The 13,873-nt window shown below is 40.8% G+C and overlaps 1 protein-coding gene across 4 annotated transcripts in view; it reads left to right on the forward strand.

The window, feature by feature from the left end:
- Nucleotides 1-9,259: 9,259 nt before the first annotated feature.
- FAM83B (family with sequence similarity 83 member B) overlaps nucleotides 9,260-13,873 on the forward strand; it is an 84,232-nt gene continuing 79,618 nt past the window's right edge. The window contains exon 1 of one of the 4 annotated variants that reach the window (XM_053914296.1): nucleotides 9,260-9,443. The gene's annotated coding sequence lies outside the window, so the exon portion shown is untranslated. Of the gene's footprint in view, nucleotides 9,444-9,480; nucleotides 9,852-9,922; nucleotides 10,098-13,873 lie in introns of those variants that run through there. The other 3 variants (XM_053914295.1, XM_053914294.2, XM_053914297.2) reach the window with 3 other exon arrangements.

Consider the following 13,873-nt stretch of genomic DNA (forward strand, 5'->3'; position numbering starts at 1 on the left):
CAATGATTTAAAACATTTAAACCTCAAATGTTTTAAATCATTGACCCAGTTTTTTCTTTATATGCTTGAAGCTGAGTGCAGAACTGAAGAACAGCCTGGGATAAAACTGAAAATTCCAAGGTGCAAACCACGCCCTCCCGTGTAGCTGTTATTTGCTCCCATTCCCACTGGTGTTTCATTGTTAACGTGTCATTCGCCATTAGTTAGCACTCAGCCTAAGTCTCAAGAGTTCACAGATAGTAGCTGCATCAAACACATCACTGTGGCGTGGTGTGGACTGGTGGCTCCCGCTCTGGGGTGGGAAAACCCTCCCTGGACCTCATCCTTTCCCAACTTGTCCCTTTTGACTTTCTCTAAGTTTTTTTATTCTTAGCCCTTCACCTGACTCTAAACGAGGTCATTAGTTAGAATTCTTTAGAATGCTAACACGGGACAGAAACCAGCATGTATTTATAAATGTGGGCATGGGAACTAATTTATGACGATGGTCGCACATCTCCGAGAGACCAAGGACAGAGCTGGATTTAGGCCCACAACAGAATCTGGATTTAGGAAGTGGAAAGCAATTAGGACTCACTTTCACCTCTTCTCTCTACTTTACCCTGCCCTTCCGTGTCCTTGCTGTCTTTGCAGACCAGTTTGCCTTGCTGCCTACATGACTACATATGGCTACTCTACAGGCTCAGATGCACACTGAAGCTGTCAGTAAGTTCCAAGAGAAAATCTGATTGACTTAATGTAAGACAAATGCTTCCCCCGAGTCCATAGGTTATGCCAAGTAAAACTTAATTTGGATGGCTATTGAAACAGTAGGTAATCTCTTTAGATCATGATCATTCGAACTGAACGGTCAGCATGGAATTCTGCCACTCAGAGAATAATACTGTGTTTTCTCTTAATTCATCTTAGCGCTTGTCTTGGCTTTGATGTTTGGAATAGGTGTAGAAGGTCTGCAGTAATGATAACCATAGTAATATCAGACTTTTGTGCAATAATTGCAGGTTTTCTAAGCTGCCCAACATCTCTTTGAGGTTTGTCAGTATTACTATAATCATGCCAGATTTAAGGATACGGATACGGAGACACAAGAATTTAAGATGCCGTGCTGGGGGGTCATGACAAACGCTGGAGGCCAATGCCAGTCAACTGACTCAACAACTCAGGTCCAGTAAGTTCAGGCAATGGTATTGGGTTCCAATCTCTGTTCCACTGGATTTCTGTTTTCTTCTCTTCATTTCTCGTTCCAGATACTCTAATGTTCCAGTTGCTTTTTATGATGGATTTTTAAAATAAAAACTGTGTTATTTATATAATAACAAAGAGCATATAATCTGTCTGCAGCCATAGTATCATATATGTTTTTTACATTTTTGAAAAAAATTCTCCTTTAATTCCTTTTTCCCATCTAATAATCATATTGATGATGGATTTTATTTTGCCTATGTTTGTAAGCAGAGTTGGAACCCTAGGAAACATCTGCCTGAATGAAGTTCAGTGTATTTAAATTAAATTCCTGTTTAAGTCCCTCTTGGGAAATACAGTTTAGGTTGGAATATGGGAGGCGCCAAAGGCAGAAAAGGACACTGTTCAAAAGTGTCTGCTTGTGTTTAAAATGAATAATTTTACTCAATTATTAAAGCAGTGATTAAGAGATAAACTTTAATATTGTAAGTCTGATATTGAGGGATATAGAAGTCAGATATTTGGAGCTCATATTATCTTCCATTTATCCTTTTCAACACTATATGAACTCTCAGCTCTCAGAAGGAAAAGAGGTAATGTCAGCTACAGGAGTTGTTGAGACAAAAGAGAGGCTGTGCAAGGATTATTTGCGAGAGTTAAATGGAGGATGCTCAAAGTTATAAAACTGTATGAATTCATTCACTTTATTCCCTCTTTCATTCTTCATATATTTATTGAGTTCCTATTATGCACTAGAGTTATAGTGATGGACAGAAAGAGACAAATGCTTGCTGAGAACTAGTGTCGGTTCTCTCGGAACTAGAGGAGTTGGGCTTTTGCAAAAATAAACATAAAATTATAATTATGGCCATTTTTTTTTAGGAAGAAAAAGCACTTGCAAATTAGTAAACCCAGAACTTATCTGGTCTGAGAAGCCAGGAAGGCTTTCCTGTGGAAGGAAGAGTAGTATTTAACTCTGAAGGAGAAGTTGATAGATTTTTTCCTTAAACGCATAAAAATGTTTATTGTAACATTGTGACTAGTGGAATAATATAATATGGATATAAAATTCTAATCAGTAGAAGAATGCTGCTTATGTAATAGAGTATATCCTCACACAGGGATATTATGCACCCTTTAAAAGAATCAATTAGAGTTTGCCTAAGACACAAAGTTATATGGAGTGAGAAAATGAATGAATATATAAAAAAAAAGCACAGGGATCATTCTAGAGAGTGGTTTCTCAAGGGAAAAAGAGGAGAAGCAGAGTGAGGAAGCAGCTTTCCAGGCAAAAGGACCAGCATTTGCGAATGCCTGGAGGAAGATGAGAGCCTGGGGAGACAGGTGAACTAAGGGGGCTGGCAGCTGGAGCTCAGAAAATGTGGACAGAGGCACAGGACAAAGAGAGGAGAAAAGGTCAGGTGAAGTAGAGAATTAGGCCAGACCATGCAAGAATAGGCCACAAGGACTTTGTTGTTATCGCTCAGGAAATGATTCATACATTTGAATGACTGGGTTGGCCAAAAAGTTCATTTGGTTTTTTCCATAAGATGGCTCTAGTAGCGCTTAGTTGTCTTTAACTTCACTTGAAACAATTTTGTTAGATTATATTGTGACAGATGTCATATCAGCATGCATTTTTAAAAAAATACCAAAATTGGTAAATTTTTGTGTAGCCATTTTAATATTGATGATGGAAGAAAATACACAACATTTTCAGCATATTATGCTTTCTTTTTTCAAGACAGGTAAAAATGCAACTGAAACACATAAAAAGATTTGTGCAGTGTACAGAGAAGGTGCTTGTGACTGATCGAACATGTCAAAAGTGGTTCACGAAGTTTCTCGCTGGACCCTTGCTCCACAGTCCGGTAGACCAGAGGAAGTTGACAGAGATGAAATTGAGAACAATCAATGTTAATACCACACAGGGGATAGCCAACATACTCAAAATATTCAAATAAATAAATTTATTGGTGAAAATGAAAAATGTGTCTTTTATTTTACAGAGAAAACTAAACAGACTTTTTGGCCAACCCAATATTTGTTCATTTATCAGTTGACATTGCACATCATTCCTGAGCGGGTCCTGCAAGAGTATTGAGTCCATAATAGAAGTTAAGGCACTATGCCTGGTACAAAGGAATTACTCACCAAATCCTAGCTTTCTACTTCACTATCCTGCTTCTCCCATGGAAGCTATACTCTGGTTCTGTAGTTCTCAACTCTCAGACTCCTGTCCCTCTATGTTTTTGAACAAGTAAGATTAAGAAGGTTAAAGTCCCAGCCCTGGACTGGTGGCTTGGTTGGTTGGAGCATCATCCTGTCGGGATGGATTCCCAGTCAGCACACATACCTGGGTTGCGGGCTTGATTTCCAGCCAGGGCACATATGGAACTGATCTCTCTCTCTCTCTCTCTCTCATCCTCTCTCTAACATATCCTTGGGTGAGGATAAAAAGAAGGTTAATGTCCCCTTATTATAGCAAAACAAAATAAAATTTATTGATAAAATAACAACCCCCACACACATTTAAAAAAATAGTAATACCATGCCTAATTGTAATATAAGTTTACAAAAATGGTATTTGCTTTAGTATGTAAAAAATAGTCACGGACAACCTAACCAGAAAACATTAAGTGGTCAGATGGTTAAGTTACAGACGTCCAGGGGAACTGATGAGTTTTATTTTTGACTCATGCACTTCTGTCAGTGCTGTGAGTTACAATAAAGAATGATTCTTAGCAAATGTCTAAATTAAGCAGAATATATTGTAATTGGATTCCTGGAATTTGGTGTATATTAAAACTACACAAAATTTGTATTTGTGTATAAAACAGAGAGAAGTTCTAGTCTTAGGCAATTATAATGGATTTTTCACCCTCATTATATCTGGCAGGACCTGCTATTATTTGCATAAGACATGGGTAATTTCCCATTATGCAGGGCGCATTACAGGACATATGTCATTCCTCCAGGTCCTTGCCCACCAAATGCCAACAGAGATTGAGAAATGCCTCAATCATTTACAGCATTTTCCAAATGTCTCCTATGGGCTGGGCTGGTATCCCTTCCACCGAGAATCACAGATCTGATTGGAAGACAAGGCACTGGGGAGGTTAAATTATACCAGCAAACTTTAATAACAGCCCAGAAAAATAATAAAAGGGGTGTTATAAGGTCACATATTTTTGGCAGAGAAGTAGTAAAGGGATCAAGGCTAATGCATTTTAAGGAGCTCACACTAGTTAAAGCTAGAATTAGACGATGTAGGAATAGAGATGAGTCTCGAGTGATGGCTATCCTGCAGTGAGGCAGAAGGGAGCAAGGATGCACCACGGGCTGGAGATCCACTGAGCGGAGGCGGCCAAAGGCATGAAATGCAAATAGACATCATGTGTCTGGGAGACAGCGAGACAGAACTGCAGCCATCTGTGAATTAGACCTTCCAGAAAAGGCAGTTAAGTTGAAAGTTTATTGCTACTTGTTTCTCTCTCTCTCTCTCTCACTCTCTCTTTCTCATTCTCTCTCTTTTTCTTTTAATTACAAAGTTAAAAGTTATGTGCCAGACCTCAGCTAACTTCTGTGAAACCCAGTCCAGGTAATGACTGATTCTGAGGACACTTAGAATGATCACTATTAATATATTTCTGCCTAATTCATACAACATGCAATAGCAATGGATGTCTGGAACTGTGTTAATGATAGTGGTGATGTTTGCTACATACTGCCATGTTAAATACCTCTGAAGATGGCTGTTCATATTCATCCATAAAATGATGAATCGCTAATGATTTCTCAGATATTAGGTGAAATATTTTAAAAGGTATTTAAACTAGACAATATATGTTTCAGTAAATATTGGTAAAAACTAATGGATATATTTAAAATTGAATCATTACAATAATCAGCATTTTATATCAACTATTTTTTATTAGCATCACTTTACATTCTGTCTAGCCATCTAATTGCATGACTGTACATTTTACCAATTAATACTGGCAATATTTTTCATTATTTATGTTATTAGAAATAGCAACCTAATATTTTCATGTATTTAGTCTGCAGAAGAAAAAGAGAAGAGGAAATGCATTCACGAGGGAGTAGGATATAATGAGTTTAGTTACTTAAAAATAAAGGACCACGGTTTCTTCCCTTTTACCATTGTATTTCCCCCTCATTCCCTAAAATAATTTATTACAATTATCTAGTCTTTTACAGATACTTATAAATTTCCAAAATAATTACACAGTACTATATTATACTTTTGAAAGAATGGAGGAAGTACAAAGTGGAATGTTTCCTATTCTTCTAAAGAAGTTTAGTGATAAACAAAAATCCCACTATCAATCTACGTATGTATCTAATTTGATTTAACTACATTTATTTTCACACCTTTTTCACAAATACTCATGCTTTTTGAACTTTCCATTGTATTTAAGTTTTTCCATCTTCACACACATGAACACACACAGACAAGTTAAGGATTCAGATAAATGAATCCTAGTTATATCTGCTATGCTTTACTAATCTTTCCATCCTGTGCCCCAACCAGTGCCTGGCACAGTGCCTTTCCTACAGAATATTCTCCATAAATGTGTGTTGAATTAATGACAATAACATAATACTTTATGTAATAATTTTAAATATGGCATATATATGAAATGATTACAAAGTTCATTTCAATAATTTTCATGGTAGTCTTACATAGAATGTCATAAGATGATTAAACTAATGTTATGATTCACCCCGTAGGTTTTACAAACACTAACAGGAATTTTGTTTCTTAACTTCCCCAGAGTACTTGGGGAAAATGTTAGGTGTGACATTCTTTCTGTATCAATGGCTTTATCTGCCTTGGAGCCATTGCCTTGAAGGGCTTACGATATAAATATTTCAAAGCTCTTGAAGGGACTAGGAGCTTAGTCTACAAATAGTGGCTTTCATCTACAAATAATGACTGAGACCTTATAACCCAACAAAATAGCTTCTTGCCATATTTCTAAGAATTTCTGAAGGAACATATGTTTGTTAAAAGCAATATAAACAATTAGGAAAAAAACCTGCTACCAAGAAGATAATGTCCTTTCCAAATAAACTGTAGTTGCTTCTTCTTTTCTACAATTCATGCACCTTTGTTTTTATGCACACTTTTGTGCTTGTCCATATTAATCTCTGCATTATTCTATTTCATATAGATTTTGTCTTCCCAATTAAATTATAAGTCCTCTGAGGGCATAAAAGAATACCTGACACTGACTTTGAACAACCTTGTGCACTTGAACTCAATATGGGAGCTAAATTGAGGTCTGTTAATTTAACATGTCCACTATTTTGTTCTTGAACTCCAGACAATTTTGTAGTGTAGGATAAGGATCCAACAAAGATTGACTTGCTATTTTATTAATAAATATTGCCTTGGGAACCTCTTAATAATGAATACAATCTTCTCACCTCATCACATTTTAAGTGTTAACTGTGAAATTCTTATTTTAGTTCCTGTTTTTAATATAACCTATGTTGTAAAAAAAATTAGATTGAGAATTTATTAGGCTCAGATTTCATATGGAAAGACTGTGGTTTAGTCTTCCTGCCCACACCATCTGGATCTTGTTCCTTACCCACTGTTCTCTCTATTCTCTGCTACCTCTCCATATTCTTTGTCTGGGTGCCTATATAAAGAGGTCCTGAATATCTTAAAAATAACCTTTCATGTGACCCTGTTCTTGACTCTTTCTACTTTCCACACATATGGCTATTGTACCCTTTCCTTCCTTCTACTGATAACTTCTAGCAGCCTAAAACTCCAGTTATTTCTTATTTCTTTCCCTTTAACTTCCACATCCACTCTGACCCCAAATGATATTGATTTTCAATCTCATGGGCTCTCAAATTTGTCTCCTCCTTCCCATTTTCATTCCTCCCAGCCTTGTCACCCTTTTTGTATCATATCTGGGCCAAACAGCTCTTCCTGACTTCCCAGAATTTGAACCAAAGATCACCAACTTTATATGGGTCATTGTATCACACTCTCATAGACCCAAGTCTACATTCTTCAATTTGTAGTCAGCGCTTTTCACAATATGACCCCCAGTATAATTATAGTGGCCACTTATTATGGTTTTACCATATAGCAAGTGCTATGATAAGGGTTTTACATAAACTATTTCTAATTCATAATATTTTCATAACAACCCTAGATGGTAAATAATACTGACCTCATTCTGTAGGTGAGAAAATCACTCTAAACTTCATTTCTAAACTTACCTTCCAACCCAGCCACGCCTATGTCCAAATCTGGCGATTGATTTATATGGTCCTGGAACTTTCTTACAGTCCAGCCTTTACTCTGCATGTTCAACACATAGTCATAAGGAGACTTCAGACTCCTACCAAGTCTGCACAGTCAGGACCCAACTCAAATTCTAACAGTTCTGTGAGCATACTCCAGTGATCTAAGCAGTTAATCACTTCTTCCTCTTACCTCCTCAAGGACTTGTGAGTCCTTTCTGCCTGAAGTTCCTCACACCTAAAGTTCCTCTCACTGGCTTGTACTAGTCAACTCCCTTTTTCTGTGCACGTGTCCTCTCTCCTCACCTAGCTTGTAGGTTCCTTAAGGAGTTATGTTAATTTGATATGTTCTCCTATCCCACTAAGGATGGGAAGCCCTTTGCATAGTGTCTTTAATGAATTTTTCATCTGCACTTACATTTTCTTCTTTCAGATATTTTTAGAGAGCGGGAAGGAGGGAGAAAGAGAGGGACAGTAACATCAGTGTGTGGTTGCCTCTCATGATCCTCCTATTGGGGACCTGGCCTGCAAACCAGGCATGTGCCCCAACTGGGAATCGAACCAGTGCCCCTTTGGTTTGCAGGCAGGTGCTCAATCCACTGAGCCACACCAGCCAGGGCCATTTGCTTCTCTTTTATTTGCCTTCAATAATTAACACTGTAGTAGATATCCTTCTTTGTAATTTCACTTGATTTATGTATGAATGCATATCAGTAAAATTAGACTTCCCATGAGCCTACTTTAATTTGCTGAGTCTAAATATTCTTGCTGTTTTTATGAGTAAGTGTATGTTTATGAATGCAGTTTCAAAATGCTCATAAATATTGCTTCTTTAAGAAACGTTCAGAATTATGTTTGAATGCTTAAAAAGCATACCAGCAAATAAAGTACCATACAGAGAACATGCATTGAGTGAGTCAGGCAATAGCATGTCAAGAATGAAGCCCAGAATTGCAAAATTATCAAAAGGTGAGTCATGGAAATTCGCAAGGGCATAAGAAAAATTTTAAATATGTAAAACAAATAATTCTCTATATGCTGTTGAAGGAAAAAAAAAAAGAAAAAGAAAAAAACATAGATCACAGATGCCCACAGTCTGGAAGCTTAGTTTTGTTATTGTCCTGGAAGTTGCTTTTACTTTCTGCCTTTGCTCTGTTTCAAGAATATACAAACCTCACTCTCCTGTCCAAGTCTCCTAATCAGTCAAGACCTACTTCAAATCCCAACAGTTTAGCATTTCTCCAAGTGTTTCATTCAGAGCAAAATAGCCAGCAAAGTCATTTTTAAGGTCAATTTCATTTCATGGTAATTTACATATCATGCTGGAACCTTAAAATATGCCTATTACTATTCTTACTTTCATTCCTCCAGAAAGAGGCTGCATTTTTACCAATTGCTGCTAATAGCTACACATTGAGGACTATATGGTTATACAGTTACTAGAAACAATTATGGCTGATTAACTGGGATGTAGACAAAGAAATAAAAATAAATTTTATTAATTGCTGTTTTTATATTAAAACCACATTATAAAGCCTCTAATTCCGTAACGTTGCTTCATAGCCCCTCAACGAGAGTGACCTGCTTATCTATCACTCAGGTGTTCCTATTTAAAAGTGTTTTTTTTTTTTTTATTACAAGTCAGTAACCAAGGCAGTCTTAAGTCTGAACCAAATCTTTAATGATACTTGAAATTCTACTTTCAGATAAAAAGGTAAAGGCACAAGCACTTTTTCTTCCACTTTTCCACTTCCAAGCCTGGAAACCCTCAGGTGGTTGGGTAGGGGTCTGCACTGCTAGCTGATTGGAATTACCAACCCCGGGCTGGATCCGCCCCACTCTCTCCAGGGTGGGGGAACCCTGGATCTCACCCTGCAGCGCACTGGGCCCCCCCTCGGTGCATTCCGGAGCCAAGGAAGGGCGGGAAATTGGAGCATAGCCGTTCTCCGCGAGGTCTACCCCAGGCCCAGGTGAGCGCCCCGCGGTCCTCCCAGGTCTCTGTTCGCCCTGGCCGAGACGCGGGGACTTGTAATTGCTGGGTAGTTACGAGACCGGAGAGCAAGGAAAAGCTTCCTACTTTGTTGGTAAAGGGTTGGGTTTTTGAGTTCAGACAGGTTCCGAGGCACTTTCTTGGCTGCACAGAGTTTGGTGTGACACCTGGGACTTGTCCTAACCGGCCTCCACGCCCGCCCTCACTCGGCTCTGCACCTAGCCCCGGGGGCGCGGGGCGCGGCGCGCAGTGCGGGCCGCACCAGCTTCGCGCGTCCGCCCCGACGCTCCGCAGGTACCTCCTCTCCCCTCCCTCGCGCTCGCCGCTTCCCGGGCCGCAGACCGTCGGCGGCGGGCGCGGCTGCGCGCGGGCTCCGGGGCTGCCGGCGGTGAGTGGGGCTCCCCGCTGCCCTCGGGGGGCTGGAGGGCGGGGCCGGGGGCGGCGCGGCGGGGGCTGCGGCCAGGGCTCGCGGCGGGCCGGGACGGTCCCCACCTGGGCCGTCCCGCAGGCGGGAGGGAAGGGACCTCAGACGATCGGGGCGCCGCGTGTCCCGTCCGCTTCGCCGTGTCTGCTCCTCTTTCCTCGTGGACCGGAGAGGGAGTTGGGAAGTTTGAGAAGTTCAGTCTCGGCAGGGGTGGGTTCTGTTTCCGCAGGCATAGGCGCCGCCCCCGTAGACGTGGGATTTGTTTCCTCTTTCTGTCCGAGGGGCTGCGGAGGCCCGGGGGAGCCTCGTGCGGGGGAAGTAGAGGGTGCAAGTGGACAGGCTCCAGTGGAGGCTGGAGGGTGGGAGGTACAGGTAAGAGCCTAGGCTGCAGAGCTGAGAAGGGTGTTCATTGCCTCTCGTGTGAGGAGCAGGACTGGAAAAGGAAAAGTTTTTCTTGAGAAAAGTCTTTTTTTTTTTTTTTTAAATTTGTACCCAATCCCTCTTCCACCTCCAGAATAGTGGAGGCCCTGCTTTCCAAACTTGAGTTGGCCTAACTAAGCTTGGGTCGGTGTCCTTGATGAGCTCGCCAGGTGATTCTGGTGTAGACTGTATCTGATTTTGAGAACCACTGTTCTAGGTGGTAGTGACCTTAAAAGGAACATTGACTAGGTGCTCCTGGAAAAGTACTTGGGAACTTTAGTCTTATTCTGTGTGACATGTTGAGAGATTATCACCGATATACGGTGGGTGAGGAGGCAGACCATGTGCGTGTTAGTTGAAATCATGGATCTGGAAAGAGACCATAATGCTTTAGGGTGTCCAACCTGTTGGCATCTCTGGGCCACCCTGGAAGAAGATGAGTTGTCTTGGGCTACACATTAAATACACAAACACTAACGAAAACTAATGGACGAAAAAGGAAAAAGTTTTAAGTAAATTTATGATTGTGTGTTGGGCCACATTCATAGCCATCCTGGGCCGCATGTGGCAGGCTGGTTGGACACCCCTGCCGGGAAGTAATGGGAACAAAAGATAACTTGTTGACTATGCGTGGAGTGGTGGGGTTATAGGGTCTCCGACTTGAAGTGGATGTGAGAACCAACAAGGCCAAAACATTAAGAAAAAGCAGGTTGGTGGCAAGCAGTCTAGGCTTGGCTGTGATGTTCAATAGCTCATTTCCAGATTCCTACTTGTTAGACATTTTGCCAGGTTTCTTACTGACAGGCACCTCCCTTCTTTTTCTCATCCCCAACAAATGGTAGGGCCCCAGGGAAATCCATGACTGAGGCTGAATCAGTCCTGACAAGCAATGGAATAATGATGAAAGAAACTTGTGAGGACAGAAAGCTGGTCTTTTTGTTTTTTCAAAATAAAGAATGAGAATGGTGTGAGACAGGATGAAAGAGGGTTCTTTGTTTTGTTGGTTTTCTCCCAGTCTTCCTACAGTTCCCAGGATGATAGAAGCCCCCACACATTCCGCTTCCAAATTCCACCCCCTGTGCTTTTGTGCTCAGGTCACACGTGGTGTGCGGGTGCTGACTGCGCCCTGCAGAGCCTGCCTGAGGGGCTGGGTGGATCCTGCCTTTACACATTCTAGACCGCAGATGTGCAGAAGGTAATGTGGGAAGCATCACCAGTTGAACAGTTGCTGGAAGAGATTGCACAGATGCAGACAAACCGCACCTCTGGTTGCTGACTCAGTGATGTCTCCTGTGATTACTCTATGGAAATTATTACCTTAACTAAAACTGAAGAAACTCTTTGGGGATGGGTTAATATTATTATTGTTTTCATTATGTCCCCTCCTGATTCCGTAGCCCCTTACAGTTTATGGTGGAGGTTCATACACTGAGTATTTTTTTTTGACGGTCACTTACCCTGCAACAACTGAAATACCTGTTTCCCATTCAACTACATTATTCAGTAATGAGTAATATTGTACTTGAAGTCCGCAGAATCTTGTGGGGAAAATGTGACCCCAGAGAAGCAGGCCTCTTCCATAACATAAATCTGGTTGGTGGATACCTTTTGAAAAGGCTCCACTTAGGTTAATTTAACAAATTATTTGTAAAATTCTAAGCTGGGCTCTTTTAGCTAGGTAGGTAGGTTTGCACGTCTGTCCCTCTCTAACTTAGCAAATGTCAGTGCTCCAGGGATGTTGCACAATTCCCACAGTGGGTTAAACATGAAGCTACTGTTAACTCCGAAATGTACTTTTGTTCATTTAATTATTTCTAATTGGGAAATGGAATGTATTTTAGAACTTTGTTGGTGAATTTATCGTTTGAAAATCAGAATGCATTCCTTCCTTATCAGTCCCCCCCATAGAAATATACCACACTTACCATGTCTAAAGTGCATGTTTTGCCCAAATTTTTGAGGGAAAAATAAGGATGCGCATTATACATGGGTATAATGATTACATACCATGGGTGTATGGTGGATATAGCAATCCTGTGTATAATGTGCCCAAAGCATGGGTGTGCATGTGGCAAAATACGGTAGTTCCAAATGTTGGTTTGGATTTTAAAGATACCATTTTATACAAATAAGTTGTGTACAAATAACACCTAAGCTCCATCAAAAAATAATTCCATCAACATTTCTCTGAGAAAATGTGCTGGAGCCTTCAGGTGGTGCCTCCTTCCTGTGGAGGTGCACCAGTAGACATTGACACTGTTTTGAGGTGTCTGTCACAGCCTACAAGGGTGAGTAGGGTTCCCTGAGGGATAGGCACTGCCCGGCCTTGGAGACTGAGCACTGTGGGGTAGTGATACAGGGGCTGGGGACATGGTGAACTCCAGCAGAAAGGGCACGTGTGGGATAAAGGGGGTTAAGTGGAGTGGGAGCACTGTGGCGTGAGGCTTGGGGAGGAGGGTTTACCAAGGAGTCAGGAGGCTATACACAGGAGGGAGGGGTGGAGGTTCAGGGAGGCAAAAGATGTTTTCAGCAGCTATGATGCTGTAAGGAAGATAAGCCTGGGTTGGAGAGATGATCCAAATGTAAGGAATTTTCTCCTCCTTTGGGATCATCCACGTTGGGAAGTACTTGAATAACATTATCATGAATGATAGGAGTATTTTCCTCTGGGGACATCTAATTACTACCCAGTTTGTATTTTGTTTTATTTTAACAAAGTCCTTAGGAGAGAGGCCAGATGTCCCCTAAAGGCACATACATGACGTTTATCTTTTGAGCTGTGTATCAAGTAATTCGTAGACTGTGCCCATCCCTGGGGAAGGGAAGGTAGTTGGTCAGCCTCTTGAGTATGGCAGAGGGTCGGGTGTAGTCTCCATGTTGCTGTCAGTGGCCCATTTTGAAGAGTTCGTGCAAAAGCTATGCCGTCATGATACCCGAAAGTCATAACTGCATCTGCACTGTACCCATCCATTCATTAAATATATATTGACAGTTGTGCATCAAGCAATGTGCTCTACTCTCGGGATATGAAGATAACAAGATACTGTGTCTGAGCCTCAAGAAGCTCACCGTGGGGTTCTCAGGTATCATTCTTAAGTACAAACAGAAACTAGTGGATCAGGTTCACTTACTTAGTATTTTCTGCATAGTCTCTGAAGGTCTCATCAGATATTTTATATGTTCATTAATCATTTGGAAAATTGAATATTAACAGATCTGAGTTAGTTTTGATTTTGGACAAGTACTTACATTCCATTGGCATCTCGGGATTTCAACTGCATGGTGAAGAGTTTGGACTACATGATAACTAGCATGTCACATTCTGCTCTGAAATTCTCTGTGATCATTTCTCATTGAGGGAACCATAAAATAATGTTAACTAAGATCTCCACAGAGTACCCATGGGAAACTCATTATTTCTACTTCTATTGTCAAATTTTTCTTTCCAAGGGTTTTAGTTCTCATTTTGTCATCAGGTTGCTTCTTTGATTATATAAGCATGACTCACTTTGGCAAGAGAAGGCAGGTTTTCAAAGCCCTAAAAAGTGACATCTACCTCATTGGCT

This window comes from Desmodus rotundus, chromosome 11 (assembly GCF_022682495.2).
Source record: "Desmodus rotundus isolate HL8 chromosome 11, HLdesRot8A.1, whole genome shotgun sequence".
NCBI classification, from domain to species: Eukaryota; Metazoa; Chordata; class Mammalia; order Chiroptera; family Phyllostomidae; genus Desmodus; species Desmodus rotundus.